The 18674-nt window shown below is 39.4% G+C and overlaps 1 protein-coding gene across 3 annotated transcripts in view; it reads right to left on the bottom strand.

Annotated features, from left to right (window-relative positions):
• The window catches only part of LOC109913237 (synaptotagmin-like protein 2), a 121451-nt gene extending 109203 nt beyond the window's left edge, over window positions 1–12248 (bottom strand). For 2 of the 3 annotated variants that reach the window (XM_048598341.1, XM_048598339.1), the window contains exon 1: window positions 12034–12248. The gene's annotated coding sequence lies outside the window, so the exon portion shown is untranslated. The other variant, XM_048598340.1, reaches the window with a different exon arrangement.
• Window positions 12249–18674: the final 6426 nt, after the last annotated feature.

An 18674-nucleotide genomic window follows, 5' to 3' on the forward strand; every position in this document is an offset into this window, starting at 1 on the left:
ATTTCTGAAGAAGGGTCTAGGCCTGAAACGTCAGCCTTCCTGCTCCTCTGATGCTGCTTGGCCTGCTGTGTTCATCCAGCTCTACATCTTGTTATCTCAGATTCTCCAGCATCTGCAGTTCCTACTACCCACAGCAAACAGTGGACTCGTTTTTCAGACGTTAACAATAACAAGTCCTAAAGCAGGACAATTTTGTGACATATGAACGTAGGTCCAAATGATTCTCCTTCATGATTCAGAGCTCCAACAGGAAGGCCTCTTATGAATCTTTCATGAGTCACAAATCCACCACAGCTTATTCATTAAAAAGGGAACTGACCGCATGTAAGAACACCTCCCTCAACCAAATGAGCAGCCAGCTTAACATTGCATTGATGTTTAAGAGTTATAGTCTCTTCTGAAGGTTGGGAAGATTGAAAATAGTATGAATTTCCACTGAAGGTTCTGTTCCTTTCCTCAGCAGCTCCGTCAGGTTACCATGTTAAAGCATGTGGGACATAGGGTTGTGCACTGACATGTATAGAGAACTGATTGGCAGACAAGTAACAAAGAACAGGAGTAAATGAGTCAATTTCCAAGAGGCAGCCAGTGTCTAGGCGAGATATTGCAGGGCTCAATACTTTGACCCCAGGACTATACAGGGTTATTGCAGGAAGGATGCTCCCCATGACTGGAGAGTCCAGAACTGGGGTTGCAAATATAAGAACATGGGGTAGGCCTTTAGGACCATTTAGAGGAGGAGAAATTTCTTCACCCAGACAGTGGTGAGCCTGTGCAATTCTCTACCACAGAAAGCAGTTGAGGTGGTCAAAGCATTGAAATATTTTCAAGGAGGAGGAGGAGATAGGTATAATACTTAGGGCAAAAAGGGTATGGGGAGAAAGGCGGAACAAGCTCTAAAAGGGCTGAATGGCCTACTCCTGTTATTTCTACGTCAGACAAAATTTCCTTCAATTAAACAAAAAACTTTTTATATAATTTGCAAGTGTAGAAAAATATTAAAAATAAAACATGATTATAAAAACAAAGCACTTCAGAGAACCAATGAAAATAGGTGCTGGATCAAAAAGATATATTAGAAAAGGTGAAGGAACTGGATTTTTAAAAAGGAATGTAGGTAGAACCCGTACAGATAAAAGCATGCTAATTAGATGTTTAATTGGAAAAGCCATAATGCACATAATGACCATGGTAAAAAAATGGATAAACTATTGTAAAAAGAGTCACAGTTTTTCATTTGTTAATAGGGTGTGAGCAATTTATTAGGCCATTATTTATTGCTCAAAACAAAACTCTAATTGTCCCATGGAAGATGGCGAGGTGCTACCTTCTTAACTGCAGCAATCCTGAGGAAGTAGGAATATCACAGGGCTGCTAGAAAAGTAGTTCCAGGACTCTGACACAGGCAGAGAAGGAACAGTAAAACAGTTCCATGTCAGGATGGTGTGTGACGTGGAAAGGAACTTGTAGGTAGTGGATCCCTGGCATCTGCTGCCTTTGTGCATTTCTAGGCAGTAGCGGTAACGGGTTTGGAAGATACTGTTCAAGGAACCTTGTTGAGTTAGTGCAGTGCATCCTGTCGATGGAACACCCTTCTGTCACCATTGTGAAAGGAGTGAACATGATGGATGGAACGTTAATGAGCTGCTTTGTCCTGGATAGTGTTGAGCTACTTGACTGTTTATTGAAGCAGCACTCAAGACAAGTAGAGAATGCTCCATCACACTCCTGATTTGTGCCTTGTATATGATGGAGAGGCATCGAGGAGACAGGTGGTGAGTTGCTCTCTGCAGAATTTCTAGCCTTTTTGACTTGCTCTCGTAGCCAGAATATTTATATGGCTGGTCCAGCTGAATTCCTAGTCAATGGTAACCCCCTGGATGCCAACAGTGGGAGTTTCAGTGACGGTAATAACATTGAATGCCGAGGGACAATGGTTAGATTCTCTTTTGTTAGGTGATGGTCATTGCCTGGCAAGAATGTTACTTGTCACTTATCTACCCAAGCCTAGATGTTATACAAGTCTTGCTGCATTTGCTCAAAGACTGCCTCAGTGTCTGAGGAGTTAGAATTATGCTGAACACTGGTTGATGATTGTAGAATCCCCTCTGACCTTATTCCAGAGGGGGAAGTCATTAGAGAAGCAATTGAAGATTGCTGGTCCTAGGCCACAGCCGAGGAGGTGATGATTCTGTAGGAGGTGAGTTTTAACAAAGATGACTGACCACCAACCACAACCATCTTCCTTTGTGCTATGCAAGCATCCAACCAGAGGAGAGATTCCTCCCCCCCACCACCACCACCCCAGCCAAACCACCATTAATTCCCACTGGCTCCAGTTTTGCTAGGACTGTTTGATGCTGTACTCGGTCAAATTAAGCCTTGATGTTGGGGCAGTCACTCTCACCTCACCTCTAAAACTCTGCCCTTTGTTTCAAGTGAGACAGAAGCTGTAATGAGTTCAGGAGCTAAGCCCTGGTGAAACCCAAACCAAGTGTCAGTTAGCAGTTTATTGCTAAGCAAGTGCTGCTTGATAGCACTTCTGATGACACCCTCTATCACTTTACTGATGATCAAGAGTAAACTGATATAGCAATAATTGGAGTGTTGGATTCATCCTGCTATGTGTGTACAGGACAAACCTAGGCAACTGTCCACATTGTCAGGTAGTCAGAGTTGTAATTGTCCTGGAACAGCTCATCTCCGGGCATGGCAAGTTCCAGAACACAAGTCTTCAGTACTATTGCCAGAATATTGTCTTGATCAATAGTCTTTGCCACATCAATTTCCAGATGCTTCTCAATATCATGTGGAGTGAATTAAATTGGCTAAAGCCTGGCACCTGGGATCCTGTGAAAGAGGCAAAGATGGATCATCCAATTGGCATTAGATTGTTGCAAATGTTTCAGCTTTATCACCCCTGAGTGAACAGGAGGAACAGTCAAACCAGGTTGTCGCTTTTGCATACCATCAGCACAATTGGTTGGGTACAGTCAGTATCTTACTGGTTTCTTGCAACGAAAAGGGATATGCTGTTGATAGTATATCCATGAGAACACTGTCAACTCCAAATTCCCCTCTGGGCCAAGGATAACCATTTATTTACCATGCTGGAATTTCACACTCAACATCACCATGGAAGCATCATGTGCATAAAAGACAGCGGCAAGTCAAAGAGAAAGCTCCACCTGATCTAGAGATTTGGAGCTGGACAATAAATACACATAGGCCAGCATCACCAACTTCCAATAAGGAATTTTTGAAGTCATGAAACATGACATCACTGAGCGGAGAAGACAGGTCAGTTCCCTCGACATTTACACAAGATCTGACACTACTTTTGTGGCCTTAAAACTGATGATTGCTACTTAGAAACTCATGCACTGGGAATAAAGTAATTATACACACAGAGTTAAACCTGGTTGCTCAGGTGCAACACTTAGCAGTTGGTACAACCTTCACAGGAGGAGTGGAGCTATGCTGAGCAGGAAAAAGACTTACTGCTGAGTGACAGCATGGGAACTTCAGAAAATTTTCTGTACAGTAGCTATTCCCTTACCCAAAATATGAACAATATAAGGAAAGAGAAAGACAAGGACAGGAAAGCTTTTTATAAAAAGCTGAACAATAGACTGCAAAACAAATCTTGAAGAGCAGTTCAGAAAATTCCAGCCAAAAAAGGTGTTAAGGTTTATCAAATACAATCTACACTCCCGTCAACATCTCTGATTATAAGAATGTATTATTAAAAAATACACAAAACAATCAAATTAGGGTTCTTGTGGCACAGGAGGTGGTGTCCTTACCTCTCAGCCGGCGATTTGGGTTCAAATCCCACATGCTCCAAAAGGTGTGCAATAACATCTTTGAACGGGCCGATTAAAAATACTTAAAACCACAGAATTATTTAATTGAACTTGAAAAGACCTTTGGTTGTACATTTTTTGGATGGAAACATAGCACCTCAACTCACAATTAATAAATTGTCAAATGTCATTATTAACATCTTAGCACTTAACTGGCAATTGAAAAAAAACTAACATTCTTTCTCCTATTTAAAGCCTTGTGCAAAAAACAAATGTAGAATGAGAAAGGAAGCATTTTGAAATGATGAAAAATGTATGCAAATAAGTGTGATAATAGCCTTATTATTTAATGTTACAGTCTTAAAAAGGCAACTTACAAATCAGTTGGAATATTTCCTTTTGAACATGACAACCTTTCAGAAACGTGCAAGGTGCACATGTATCAGTATCAAATCAAACAAGGCAGCCATTCTTTCTCATATTCAAAAGCTGAACGCATGATCATAGTTGATGTGATAGCGCTAAATTTAAAAGCAAACTAGAAAAGTTTGATTACCTGTAGCCTTCAAGTAAAGCAGTTGTTTAAGAATTTTAAAATGCTTTTTACTTGTGTCTCATTGCATTTATGGAATCTCAAATTAGTCTTTCCATAGTACACAACTTGTGTATTCCTGAAAAGGGTCATGTTTTGTCAAAGTTTTGCATCTCGTCTTGCACTCATCAGAATAATTGCAAGAATGCCAATATGAAAGGAAAAACATTTATACTATACAAGAGGAGAATGCCGATTGAGTGGCAAGTGGACCCTAATTGGCAGAAACACTTAATGATGAATACACCAGTTAGATTATGACTGACAGTTAACTGCCAAGCTTAAAATTTTAAAACAACAAATTTAAAAAGGTTGACTCTGATTGATCAAGGCATTGCCTGAGGAAAGAACCTAGAACAGTTGTCACATATCTTGCTGTGTTGAAGCAGGTATGTTGTGATTACATGTTCTATCTGCAAAGAACAGGATCCTCTGAATTAATATCCATGGCTTCCAGTATTAGAAAGAACATCACTGATGAGCCAACTGAAAACATTGAAGTGGCTGTCGGTATAAATTTTCATGCACACAGGATTATTTAGTAAATGTTGTCCAGTTGCGGGAGTGCATCTAATGCCAGCCACTTGTCCTTTGAGTTTTGCAAATTCAGACGGTGTCTGTCAGGATGCTGACATTATGCCAAAAAGGCATTCTGATTATCATATGAGTAAATAGCAAGTGAATTTAAGTGTCAATGTGATGCTAGGTCTGTAGGTTATATAGCCCAAAAAACTAGCAAATCATACCAAACAGCATATCACTTTGGCTGTGCACAAGATATTACCCATACAATACCAGCCCATGCTGACTGGACCTAAAAGCAACTTAGTTGGATTGCTCCCCCTGTTCATTCAGGGACATTTCTTCCTCACCAGCTTAAATATAATTGGCTAAATAAACTGAAAGTAATGCACAGTCTCCAAGATTTTTCTGGATCATACAGACCACTAACCACCAAGTTCAGAGACACCATCATCTTCAGTAAAGTAAGATAAACATGAGAACAAAGTTATTATTATAATAATCTTTTTCATAATGCAATGCTAAAAACTTTCAAATAGTTTTGATTATATCAAGGAACCCAGGTTAAAGCACCAACATAAATAAACTACAATGCTTTGATTATTTTCTAAGTCAAACTGCTCAGGAGGTGTTATTACACACCTCTAGAGCAGGTGGGACTTGAACTCTGGTATCCTGGTTCAGAGGTAGGGACACTACCACTCTGTGACAAGAACCTTTCCCACTACAATGTTTTAAATATTTTCTAATCGAGATGTCAGAGATGTTATAACATACTTCTAGGTGTCATGCACTACTGCATGACAAGAGCGCCACTATGGTACTTATTTTTAAACCCAGAAGTGCTCTTGCTAACAAGTGAACTTTTTAAATCCCCGTCACTAAATCACCTATGGCATCACAATGCTTTCTTAAAAAAAAAATCCCGAAATACTCTTACTTACAACTAAACCTTTCTTTTCTCCCTCAAATTACTTGTGATATTTTTTTTCATCTGTTAACCGCCAGTAAATTCCCCATGTTTTCCAATTGATTAATTTACATGCAAAGCCTGTTAAGGGCAACGCAGACCAAAGGTGATGGTGGGGGAGAAGGGGCACCAAAATGCTTTACTCAAACCCAGTAAATATTGTGTACCTGTGCTTTCTCTCGCCATGAAGAAAAATTCAAGCTACACAATCTAAATCTCAACTTGGGCACCCTTCAATAGCCAGTCACCTGCACTCATCTCTATACCATCCTCTACCCACTGATTCTTCTTTCTCTCTTGGCAGTTGTGCTTTCATTTTGAAAAACTGGCTAGTTTCAGTATCCCACTATAACTGAATCTCGATTTGCTTATTTCTCACGTTACCTACTGGAAGTTAGGCCCTGATGACCAGCTTGCAAAAAAAGAAGCACTTTCTTTAACCAAAGACATTGTAGATCTTTAGAAATCCATGGCAATATTAGATTTGAGTGCAGTCCTGAGATCTAGCCCAATGCATATTAAACATTAACGGAAGGGAATGGAAATACCAAATACATAACGAAACACAAAAGGCAGTTTTAAGAGGATTGTTGATCAAGACAGAAAAGCTTTCATAACCCATAAACTTTATTAGAAGTCTGTCTTTCTGGAATGAGATGGTGTTAAATAGAAACAAGCATTAATTTACATCAATGTCTGTAAAATTATTCACAACAATAGTTTTAATGATACAAGTTCAAAACTTGCTAAGAGAGTTTCTCTTGCACCATATATTATCATCCTTGGTTAGCAAAGTGAAATGAATCATTTGTTCACCTACCAATATCTATGTTTCAGTAGTTGAGTTTTGGATGTTGATTATAGAAAATAGAAGGCAAAATTAAAATAAAAAGCAAGAAGGACATTAATAGAATGTAGGCAACTAACTATAAAAGAGGGATTTAGTGAAAATAGGGATGAAGTGCAGTAGAGTCAAGCAATGCTGGAGTAATAAAAGAAGCCAAATTTGGTAATAGTACATGTGATTTGCAAATTATTTAAGCTCAATGGGACTCCAGTACCTTGCATCATCTGATTTAGTTTGAGCTATTGACCAGAAAAATGAGACATGTTCAAGGACAAGACAACTAAACTTGTACAGAGGACCAAAATTTATTTTGTAATTTTTCTAAATAGTCATTTTAGACAATGTTGCTTCACTTAAAACAACCTGGTAAAACAGAACTGCAAGCTCTTCAGTATAATTTTAAAAAGTGCAGCTGATGAACAAAAAAAACAGTAGTGATCATGCAGGAGGAGGAACCTACTGATGAAAATAAATTACCTACAATGGAATAGTGAAATTGCCGAGGCAAGTGCAAATAAGAGTTAATTTATTCTACCAAAATTATCCACTCAAATAGTTGCAACTGCCTCTTAATGGATTCAGATTTTGTTTTCATAATTTTATCATTTGTAGGCACAATCTGTCTTTGGTCCTGAATTAATGTTTTGTCAGTATATACTTCTGCCTCCTTTCCCATAATCATGGTTTTAACTTTAAATAGTCTAAAACAGTAACTTTTCTACATAACTGAGCATTTTGTTTGCCTTCAAGAGGACTCCTCTTCTGTCTGCTTTCAAATCAAAAGCCTAATTTTTTTCTAACTTTGACTTTCTTACCACCACTACCAATATTATTTAGTTTCCTTGGCACTTCAAATGAAAGTTCTAGTAGAAAGTGACATTATTTTAATATTTCACATCTTCTGTGGTAACAGTGTTCACAGCTTGCTGCTGACAAAGATCTAGATTTTTACAGGCCTAGAGTCACAGGGCTGTACAGCATGGAAACAGATCCTTTGATCCAACTCATCCATGCCAACCAGATATCCTAAATTAATCTAGTCCCATTTGCCAGCATTTGGCCCACATCCCTCCAAACCTTTCCTATTCTTGTACCCATCCAGATACCTTTTAAATTGCCTTTTAATTGCTCCTGCCTCCACCACTTCCTCTGGCAGCTCATTCCATGCACACACCAGCCTCCACATGAAAAAGTTGCCTCTAGATCCCTTTTAAATCTTTCCCTTCTCACCTTAAACCTATGTCCTCTAGTTTTGGATTTCCCTACCATGGGGAAAAGACCTTGACTACTCACCCTATCCATGTACCTCATGATTTTATAAACCTCTATAAGTTAGCTCAAAAATGTGAATTTGATGGCTTTGCATCTTAAAATGGCATATTGACATAATGTAGGCTGTAGATACCAGATGGAAGCTCCCTTTCTCTACATCAGAATGATCAAAAAAAGAGGGAAACTAGTTACAATTATCTATTTCCTTCTGAATTAGTAGTGTCTGCCAAACAGAGTGCAGAGTATCAGTTGAAACACTACATAATCAACAATATTTAACTGCTGTCACTCCAATGACCTAGTCTTCTAAAGAACTTGAGATATTTCATATGTCAGTATGTGCAAACATCCTCCTGATTTTGGATTGAGAAACTAGCAAGACCAGTCCAACCCACAAAAGGCAATGACATTACTATGTGTATTCTTTGTGCTCAAGATAAGTGAGTCAGAGTTAAGTAATGAAACATCTCCACCTTTGTTGCATTGTATCAGCAACGATTATGCCATATTTTAATTTTTGACAGACAGCATGAGAAACATTTCTATGACTTAAATTCATTTAATTATTTAATATATTCTGTATGATCCAAGTGATCCAAATAAAAATTATTGAGAATTTGCAGCTTTTTTACAGCCATTACACTTCAAGTTCTAAATCTAGATTGTTTGTTTCTACTGGAACTGGGCTTTGGCAATCTTCATTATTTTTAAATCTCAGAACAGACGCAAATTTAGTTTTCACTCTAGAATGATTGACTGAGTCAGCATACTGGAAAAGCACAGGACATCATTTAGTCATCCCACCAACAAGTAACTGGGAAGCCAGACTGAAAATGCCAGCAGTCTCAGTCAGGATATAACAATAACTTAATTCAAAGTACATTATTATCTCAATCTACTGAATTTTAAAGCCAACTTGAAAACTCAAAGTATAGTTCCTGATTTTTTTTTTCTATTTTCACCTTTGTTTCTCAATTTAAAGAAATGCTATGTTAGATCCACCAGGTAGGACAGCCAACTTTACATTACTGGAATCAACATACAGTAGAGGGCACATCATATTTATCCCAAAATAATGGCAGACACTTGTCTTGGGCCTTGGTGATGAGTGGAGAAAATGTTGTAGAAAGTATGCGTACTTCACTGGATCATCCTTACTTTAATCTGCATAAAATTTTTATATCAAAAATAATCAAATTTAAGCACAAGCTTCTGTGATTCATTTGCAATGGTTTTCACTGATCATAACCATATTTCTCCCTTCAATCCTTCCCCTCCAGTCATGGCTCTAAAATGAGAAATGTTTCATGAACAACAAGATATACACCAGCATTGAAAAGATTTATTAAAAGTTTTACCCAAATAAATTTTATGATTCTTACTTTACAGAAAACTGACCTGATTTTGAAAGAAATGTTATATTAACTTCATATACAAATACAACAAATAACTGCTCAGACAAGCCTACTTTTCCATCTATAAAATATTTCAGCATAGCTCTCAAAAATTATCATGACTAAGTGGCCTGAAATTTGACCAACTGCATAATCTCCCAAAGAATAAAAACTGACAAATAACACCCCGCCCCCACAATTCCCAGTGACATTAAAAGTCTTTCAGATATTTAGATCTCTATCAGGAAAATCAAATGGAAAAAAAACTGTCTTTTCCACGTTCATTTGACAAATGTTAGCAAACGTTCAATAAAACATTTCTGTTCAGAGAATTGTGTTCAGAAAGACTGCTGCACTGACCAAAGGATGAGAACCAGGATACAAGAGAATCATGTGACATTTGGAAATACATACAAGCAATAGATCAATCAGCTGCTGTGCACCACGACAGATCTCATATCCACATTCCACTTTCCTGCACCATCCCCAGATTCTTCGATTTCCTTAGTACTCAAAAATCTATCAATCAATTTCAGGCTTGAACATACTCAGCAGCTAGCCATTCAATGGCTCTCTACAGTAAAATTTCAAAGATTCACAACACTGAGTAAAGACATTTCTTCTTATCGGAATCCTAATTGGCCAAGCCTCTACCTGGACTGCGATCTGGAAACCTAACCAGGGAAAAGGTCTTCCTAGCATCTACCATTAGGCACATAAGAATTTTCTACTTTTCAAAGACATTGCCTCAAATTCTAAACCTATAGTAACGAGTTTAAGTTGCTCATTGAACAATCCCCTCATCCCAGGAATAACTTTATTAAATCTTCATTGCACTCCTCTCAGGGCAAGTAAGAAGACCAAAACTACACACCATACTGTTCCATTATTGCAAGAGCTTAAAATTTTCTGCAGCAGTCTGGACAGGAGTTTTGGCTGTTAAAATGACAAGTAACAAACATAACTGGTAGTCAATAACCACCTCCAACAAGTCAAAAATCTCATCATCTCCCGTCACGCAATGGATTACCATTACTGAATGCACCACCAATGTACTTCAGGGTGGGGTTACAACTGACTAGAAACAGCTGCGTCAGTCATATAAATACAATGGCATCAAGAACAGTTCGGGATTTGTCCATCTACAAGAGAAAATCAGGAGGAGTACAATATAAAACTCTCTACTTGTCTGAATGGGCAGTCCCAACAAAAAGAAACTTGTGAAGCTTGATACTATTGAGGGCAAAGCAAACCATTTGATCACATCCCATCCAGAACCACCATCTTCAATATTCATTTCTTCCACCACCAGTGAAAACAGTTAATATCATCTAGATAACACACTGCTACAATGTGCTAAGCTTCTTTGACACTCTAAACACACATCTATCCCCTAGCAGGACAAGGCAGCATATGCATAAGAACACCACCACTTGCAAGTTACTCACCATGCCACACACCATGATGACTTGGAAGTAGATCAACATTCCTTCACCAACAAATCAAAAAGCTGAGGTTCCTATCACGACAGCCCTATGAGAAGTCCCTAAACCAGCTATGCTGCAGCAGTTCAAGAAAGCGGTTCACCACCACTTTTCTCAGAGTAGTTAGGTATTGAAAGCAATACACATTCCAAGAACAAATCAGATGTTCAACATTTTCTTAGTGGCATTGGGCAAGGCAAGAATATCTGAAGAAGGGTCCAGACCCGAAACGTCAGCTTTCCTGCTCCTCTGATGCTGCTTGGCCTGCTGTGTTCATCCAGCTCTACACCTTATTATCTCAGATTCTCCAGCATCTGCAGTTCCTACTATCTCCCAATATCTGGAGAATGCTGTTGTTTTCAAATATTGTCATGAGACAGTTAACACCCAGTTGAAAAAGCAGGCAGTACCCAGGGTTAAAACCAGGTCTGAAAGCGATCCCTACAATAATTCAACATTCCCAGTTCTACGTATTCATAAACGTTAACCTAAATGCCTGAAGCAGGATTTGAATTCAAAACGCTCTGCATTAGGCGAGTATTTCCAATGGGCCTGTCAACGTACCCATTTTCAATATTAAAGCATTTAAAAATTGGTAAAATCGTTAAATGCAATTGCCAGATTACGAAACAGGTTTAGGGTACAGTTAGAAATGAAACAGTTTCATTTTAAGTTTCAGTGAGTAATCCCACTTTATACACAGTCGACATGCAGTTTAGAAAGAGTACTTGTAAACGAAGTTAACACATTATGCCTTTAAATAAAAAGCAGTTCCTTCTAAAAGCGTAATGTATCGCCTTGGTTTTAGCGTAGATCTCCTGTATAAACTGTAGCCGTTTGTGCACACTTCGATACTAAATACAGAACTTATATGTATAAAATGTGCCTTTAATTTGCAGGTCAAATGTTCACATTTTCTTGCTCCTGTAACTGTATAAACCTCCTCCGTGCGCGCTGACTTGCTGTGAACATTTACTCTACCTACCTATACACATCACCATTTCCATGAACAAACATGCACAATTCAAACTCACCCAAAACAAACCCCGTCAGAAAAAAAAATCAGTCGCAAGCAACACGCCAAAAACTTCTCAAATGGTTCCCGAGCTGAAGATATTTTCTAAATTCTCAAGATAAATGCTTTACCTTCACAAAGCCAGCCTAAAACAAATGTTCTACGTGCAATATATCAAAGAGGTGCTCTTAACATCAAAAATTTCGATGTCTCTTGGGGTTCCCAGATCTACAGTTTCCACCCTACAGACTAATTAACACACTGCATTCCTAGAACGCTCACACCCAAACTGGGCAGGATCGCATGCAAACCAAGAAATGGAATCTGACATGGATTTTCCGCTCGACTGCGGATCCCAAAACAACCCCAGTTAAATAAACAGTTCCAAACTCGCGAGAAAGAATTTATGTGATGGATTTGTAATTTTTTTTTTCTTTAATCGCATTGTGGCTTTTTGAAATTGTCTATGTTCATTTCAGTTTTGATTTACAAGTTGTTTTAACAGACAATACGCAAAAGCTGATACCATTTGGTCCATCTTTCTTCCGATGATAGATTGTAACTGATCAATTCAGAACAATTTGGTTTTCCTTTTCCAAGATTAATAACCACATGGTGAACAATAGTACTGAGTTATCCGCCAGTGTGCTAATTTTGTTACTCATTTGTTACTACACTTGGTAGTCTATATACCAAGGCTACAACTTGGTATATAGTCAAAACATTAACAATATGTAGACAGGACTCTTACTACGACTAAAGGGAAAATACTGCAGATGCAGGAAATCTGAAACAACACAGCAAATGTTTGGGGAGTTTTCAGCAAGATTTGCAGGGATCTGTTGAAAAACAGAGTTAACGTTTCAAACTGGTGTGACTTCTTCAGAACAGAAATGCGTTGCAATTTTTGTTTTATATACTTTTGACAGAGACAGAGGCTCAGAGCAAAAGACAAAGGGGTAGTTAATGGTGGAGAAAGAGAACAAGAATTGTAAAATGGTGTAAATTAAGGAGTGAAAGGGAGGGAATACACAAATTTCTTTCCTCAGATCAAAACAAACAAGACACGGCTGTGAGGGAAGGGTACAGAATGTAAGAAAAATGAAGAACAGACGTAATGTAGTCAGTTTCTGAAGTTATTGAATTCACTATTAAGACCTGGAGACTGTAAAGTGACTAAGTGCAAAATGAAGTGTTGTTCCCCGAGCTTGCGCTTGCTTCATTGGAAAATCACTGCAGGCCCAGGACAAAATCGTTAGCATGTGAGCAAGGCTAAACAATGGGAGGTCACAGTCATTCCTCCAGACAGAGCAGATGTGTTCTACAAGGGGGTCACTCAGTCTGCATTTGGTTTCGCCAGTGTAAAGAAGACCAAATTGCGAGTAGCAAATGCAGAAGATGAGATTTTTAAACAAGTGCAAGTGAAATGTTTTCATGTTGGCATTGCCCCACTGGGCTTTGCTTGTTACAGGTTCCCTGGCCACATAGGGGTTATTCCTGGTGGTGGAATATTGAATAAGATTATTATTTACACAAATGGCGTTTTCACTGAGTCCCTGCACAACACACACAACACAGGTGCAGCGGGGGAAAATAAGCATTACTTCTGTATGGCACTAGTGTGGGGATAGAAAAAATACGAGTGAAATGATGGTTTATCTGGAAGGTGTGTTTGGGGCCTTGGACAATAAGAAAGGAGATGGTGAATGAGCAACGGTTACATCAGTGATTGCATTGAAAAGGTGCCTTGTGGGAGTGAGAAGTGTTAGGAGTGATAGAGGAGTGGGCCAGTGGGACACTCCCTGTGGGAATGCTGATAGTGGAGGGGAGGGGAAGATGTGTTTGATGGTGGCATCCTGCTGGAGATAGCAGAAAGGGCGGAGGATGATCCTTTAACTGTGGAGACTAGTGGGTGGAAAGTAAGGACAAGAGGAACTGTATAATTGTTCTAGGAAGGAGGAGAAAAGAGTGAGGGCAGAAGTGTAGGATAAGGCTAAAGGCCCTGTCAACCACAACTGGGGCATGGGGGGAAGAATACCTACAGTGTGGAAGCATGCCATTTGGCCCATCCACCTCCGAAAAGCATCCCAACCAGACCCACCCATCTACCCCATCCCTGTAACCCTGCATTTCCCATGGCTAATCCACAAAGCCTGTACCTCCCTGGACACGAGACAGCAATCCACCTAACCTGCACATCTTTGGACTGTGGGAGAAAACCAGATCACTTGGACGAAGTCCAGGCAGACACAGGAGAATGTGTGAATTCCACACAGACAGTTGCCCAATCAAACCTGGGCCCCTGGCACTGTGGGGCAGCAGTGCTAACCACTGAGCCACTCATGCCATGTTGGACACAGCCCAATGGAAGTTGGCAACATAGACACAGATACGATGGAGACAGATAAACTGAGCGAATGAAATGTAATCCTTGCAGGAAGCAAAGTGTGTGGAGGTGTAGTGAGCTAACTATGTGAGTCAGAGGACTTGCAATGGATATTGGTGGACAGTCTATCCATGGAAACACTTAAGTAAAGGAAGGGAAGGGAAGAGTCAGAGATGGACAAAATGATGGTGAGAGAAGAATGAAAATTGGAAGCAAAAACTGATGACTTTTTTCCAATTCCAGACAAGACCATGAAGCAGCACTGAAGACATAATGGATCAGAGAAAGATTTATGGTCGGGGGCCCAAATGTTCCACATACCCCACAACGAGACAGATGTAACTGAGACCCATATGGATTCCCATTGACAAACCTTTGACTTGGAGAAAATGAGAGTAACCCCTCTCAGAAGAAGTTTTTGAATGTGAGAACAGGTTCAGCTAGGCGAAGGGTGCTGTTGGATGGTTACTGTACAGACCTCTTTTCAAGGAAGAAACAAAGAACAAAGGGGAGGGTGGTGGTGATGTGTAGGCAGATTACACATCCACAGTGAAGAGGAGGTAGCTAGGACCAGAAAACTGGAAATTATGGAACCAATGTAAAGCATCAGAAGGATGTCAGCAACCATCAGCCCGAAGCAGGGACACCATCGGCCCAGTGCAGTGTGTGGCAGCAGCCAGTGGTCAGACTGTGTGGAGAACCCCTACATTGGTCTGCTGCAGAAAGCCCTTGGAGAGACACAGTGACGTCTATATTTTTAACTTGTTTTTCTGGCCCATGGTTATACTGTGTATAGTTGTAATGGAACTTTTTTTTTTAATTTCTCTATTCTGTAACTAAGAATTGTATTTGGATACCTTTGGACCTAAGGTGGTGCTGTAGGTGGTGACTTATCAAACTTTTGCTATACTCATTTGAGTGCACATGACATTTGATACAAAAATCACAAATGTTAAGTGGGAAGAGACTGAACTAGGAGAAAAGTCAAAATAGGAAGAAATAAGTTCAGCGGAGTAGGAACGGGCTGAAAAGATGGATCTGCAGCAGTCCTGTTTGTAGATTTTGGAAAGGAGTTAGAAGCGAGCTTTGGTCGTTGGGTGACTATGAAGTGGAAAGCTGTGGATGGGAGATCACCGGTGGAGATAAGGTCCATGTCAGTCCTGGAAACTACAGCCTGATGTGTGGGGAAATAGGAAGATGTGCTGAGAGTTGGTGTTCAGCCTCTGCCAGGTAGGTTGGCTGGACGATGCTCACACAATAGCTGTGCACTGAAGTTACCCGAGCTGTAGCTGCTGGCTCAAGTGGGTTTGAGCCAGAACAGCTCTGAGGGATGGCATGAAGAGAAATCCTTATTTGGCAGAAGAGTAAAGAGGTAATCCTAAAGGTGTCCTTGGAGTGAGCCTATAGCGGAAAGACACCGCTCTCAGATGTTAATATAAGTATGGAGAAATGGAAGAGATATAAATATCAACATTCAAGGAAGAATTATAGTAGAAATAAAAATTTATCATTACAGAAGTATTGTTATTTTACTAGAAAGATTAAGACTGGAAATCATTTGATTTTCACAGACAAGATTATCATTTTCACTAGATTGTGAGTTCTAGCATCTTGCAAGTTATTTGGATAGCAACATTGAATAACACATTTACTCAAATCAGTGGTTTCAAGCTCAAAGTGAGTTTTAATGGTTTGTGAATTAAATAAATAAAATTCCAATTTGAAATCCCAAACACCATGACAAAATCAGTGAATGCACCCAGGAATGGTCTTTAATGCCCTTAGAATTGTTAGCTCCACTATATCAAGTAACGCCTACTTCTGAATTGACTTTTCCAATGCTATTTGCTAATAATGAGGTGCCAATTTTAACCTGTGCATGAGAGTGATGTGCAGGAGACTAATTGGGAGAGAAGTATCTGTGACAAAATCAGCATGAAACCTGGAAGAATTTTACTCTCCAGCTTGATTTGAAATACCCTGATGCTGACTTACGACCTAAAGCAGACAGGGATGATTTCAAGAACAATAAATGAGCATAGAAAATCAATGACGTACAAACCTAAGGAAATTTTTTTTGGCAAAGTGTGTGACTCAAGAATGGAAGTCATGGCAACATCATGGTCAGTATAGGGAAGGAAACCCCATGTATTGTTTGTCCAGGGTTTTTTTTTTGCGGAGTCAGGAGACGCACTTTTGTTCTTCTGACCCAAAAAGGAAACTGAAAAAATTTAAAATATTGAAATAAATAAACCAGATTCAGACCACAAATTTTACTAATACAAGCTACTTTGACCAATGCACTGTTATATGGCAAGGCTGCAAAGGCAGGAACTGCTTTTTAGTACCAAACTACAATCTTATCTGCCACCCCCCACCCACCACAATCCTATGTGCTGGGCAGGCAATGTAGAAATTGGAACTTTAATATATTCAGTACTGTGTCTCAAAATTCAGACTGACAAAATGGTGTCAAGCCCTGGAACACAGCAACAGAAGTAGGTCAATTAGTCCTTTGAGCCTGTTCTGCTATTCACTGATATCATGGCTGATCTATGGATCTCAGATTTAAAATTAACAACTGCTGTCATTTGTGGAAGAGAGTTCCAACTACTACCACCTTTGTTTGTAGAAGTGCTCCCTAATATCTCTCCTGAATGATCTGGCCCTAATTTTTAGACTATGCCCTCTAATTCTAGAAATTCCAACCAATGGAAATAGTTTACCTTTATCTACCCTGTCTTTTACTGTTAATATCTTGAAGACTTCAATCAGAAAACCCATTAGACTTCTAAATTCTACAGAAAACAGGTCTACTTTGTATAATCTCTCCTCATAACTTAACTCCTAAAGTCTAGGCATCATTCTTATAAACCAACGTTGTACTCCCTCCAAGGCTAATATATCCTTCCTAAGGTGTGGTGCCCAGATCTGTTCAATGTACTCCAAGTAGGTCCAATCGGGGTTTTGTATCATTGCAGCATAACTTTTGCATCCTTGTACTCCAGTCCTCAAGATATACAGGCCAGAATTCCATTAGCCTTCTTGATTATTTTATGCACCTGTTAATGGCATTTTAAAGATCTGTGTACCTACTCCCAAGTCTCTTTGGACATCCACTGTATTTAACTTCATACCAACTAGAAAGTGCCCTGATCGATCTATTTTCAGTCCAAAATGGATAACCACACATTGAAATCTATCTTCCATAGTTTTGGCCATTCATCGAGTCTATCAATGTCCCTTTGTAATTTTATGTCATCATCAACACTGTCTACATTGCCACCTAATTCTGTATCATCAGCAAATTTTGATACATGACTTTCTATGCCATTAACCAAGTTGTTACTAAATTATGTGAATAATTGAGGCATTAACACAGATACTTGTGGGACACCACTGGTCATGTGCTTCCAATTTAATTACCTACCATTATCTTACTTCCTGTTACCTGCCACTAAACCAATTCCCCAGCCCTGTCAGTAACTTGCGATCAATTCCACGCGCTTCTATCTTAGTTAACAGTTTCTTATGTGGGACTTAATTAAATGCCTTCTGGAAGTCCATATAAACAACATGCATAGACCTTTCCCTGTCCACTGCCTTTGTCATCTCTTCAAAAAAAAATTAATGAGGTTTGTGAGGCATGACCTACCTGTCATGGATCCATGCTGACTTCTATGTTCCTCCTGAAGTAAGGTGACCAAACCTGTGCACAGTCTTGAAGGACGAATCTCATCAATACCCTGTCTAGTTGTATCAAGACTCTTCTATTTATACTCCCTCCACCTTGCAATAAAGGCCAATACTCAGTTTGATTTCCTAATTACTTGCTGATCTGCATGCTTACTTTTGTGATTAATGTACAAAAGACTCCTAGATTCCTCTGTGTTATGACATTCTATAGTCTCTCTCCAATTAAATAACATTCTGCTTTTCTATTTTCTCTGCCAAAATGGACAACGCACGTTTTTCTCACATTATACTCCATAGAGTCAAACAGATGTATAGCACGGAAACAGACCCTTCAGTCCAACTCATCCATGCCAACCAGATATCCTAAATAAATCTAGTCCCATTTGCCAGCATTTGGCCCATTTCCCTCTAAACCCTTCCTATTCGTATACCTGTCCAGATGCATTTTAAATGTTGTAATTGTACCAACCTCCATCACTTCCTCCGGCAGCTCATTCCATACATGCACCACCCTCTGCGTGAAAAAGTTGCCCGTTAGATCCCTTTTAACTCTTTCCCCTCTCATATTAAACCTATAATTAAACCCTCTAATTTTGGACTCCTCCACACTGGGGAAAAGACCTTGTCTATTTACCCTTTCCACGTTCCTCATGATTTTATTAACCTCTATAAGGTCATCCCACATCCTCC

This window comes from Rhincodon typus, chromosome 6 (assembly GCF_021869965.1).
Source record: "Rhincodon typus isolate 14 chromosome 6, sRhiTyp1.1, whole genome shotgun sequence".
Lineage (NCBI taxonomy): Eukaryota > Metazoa > Chordata > Chondrichthyes > Orectolobiformes > Rhincodontidae > Rhincodon > Rhincodon typus.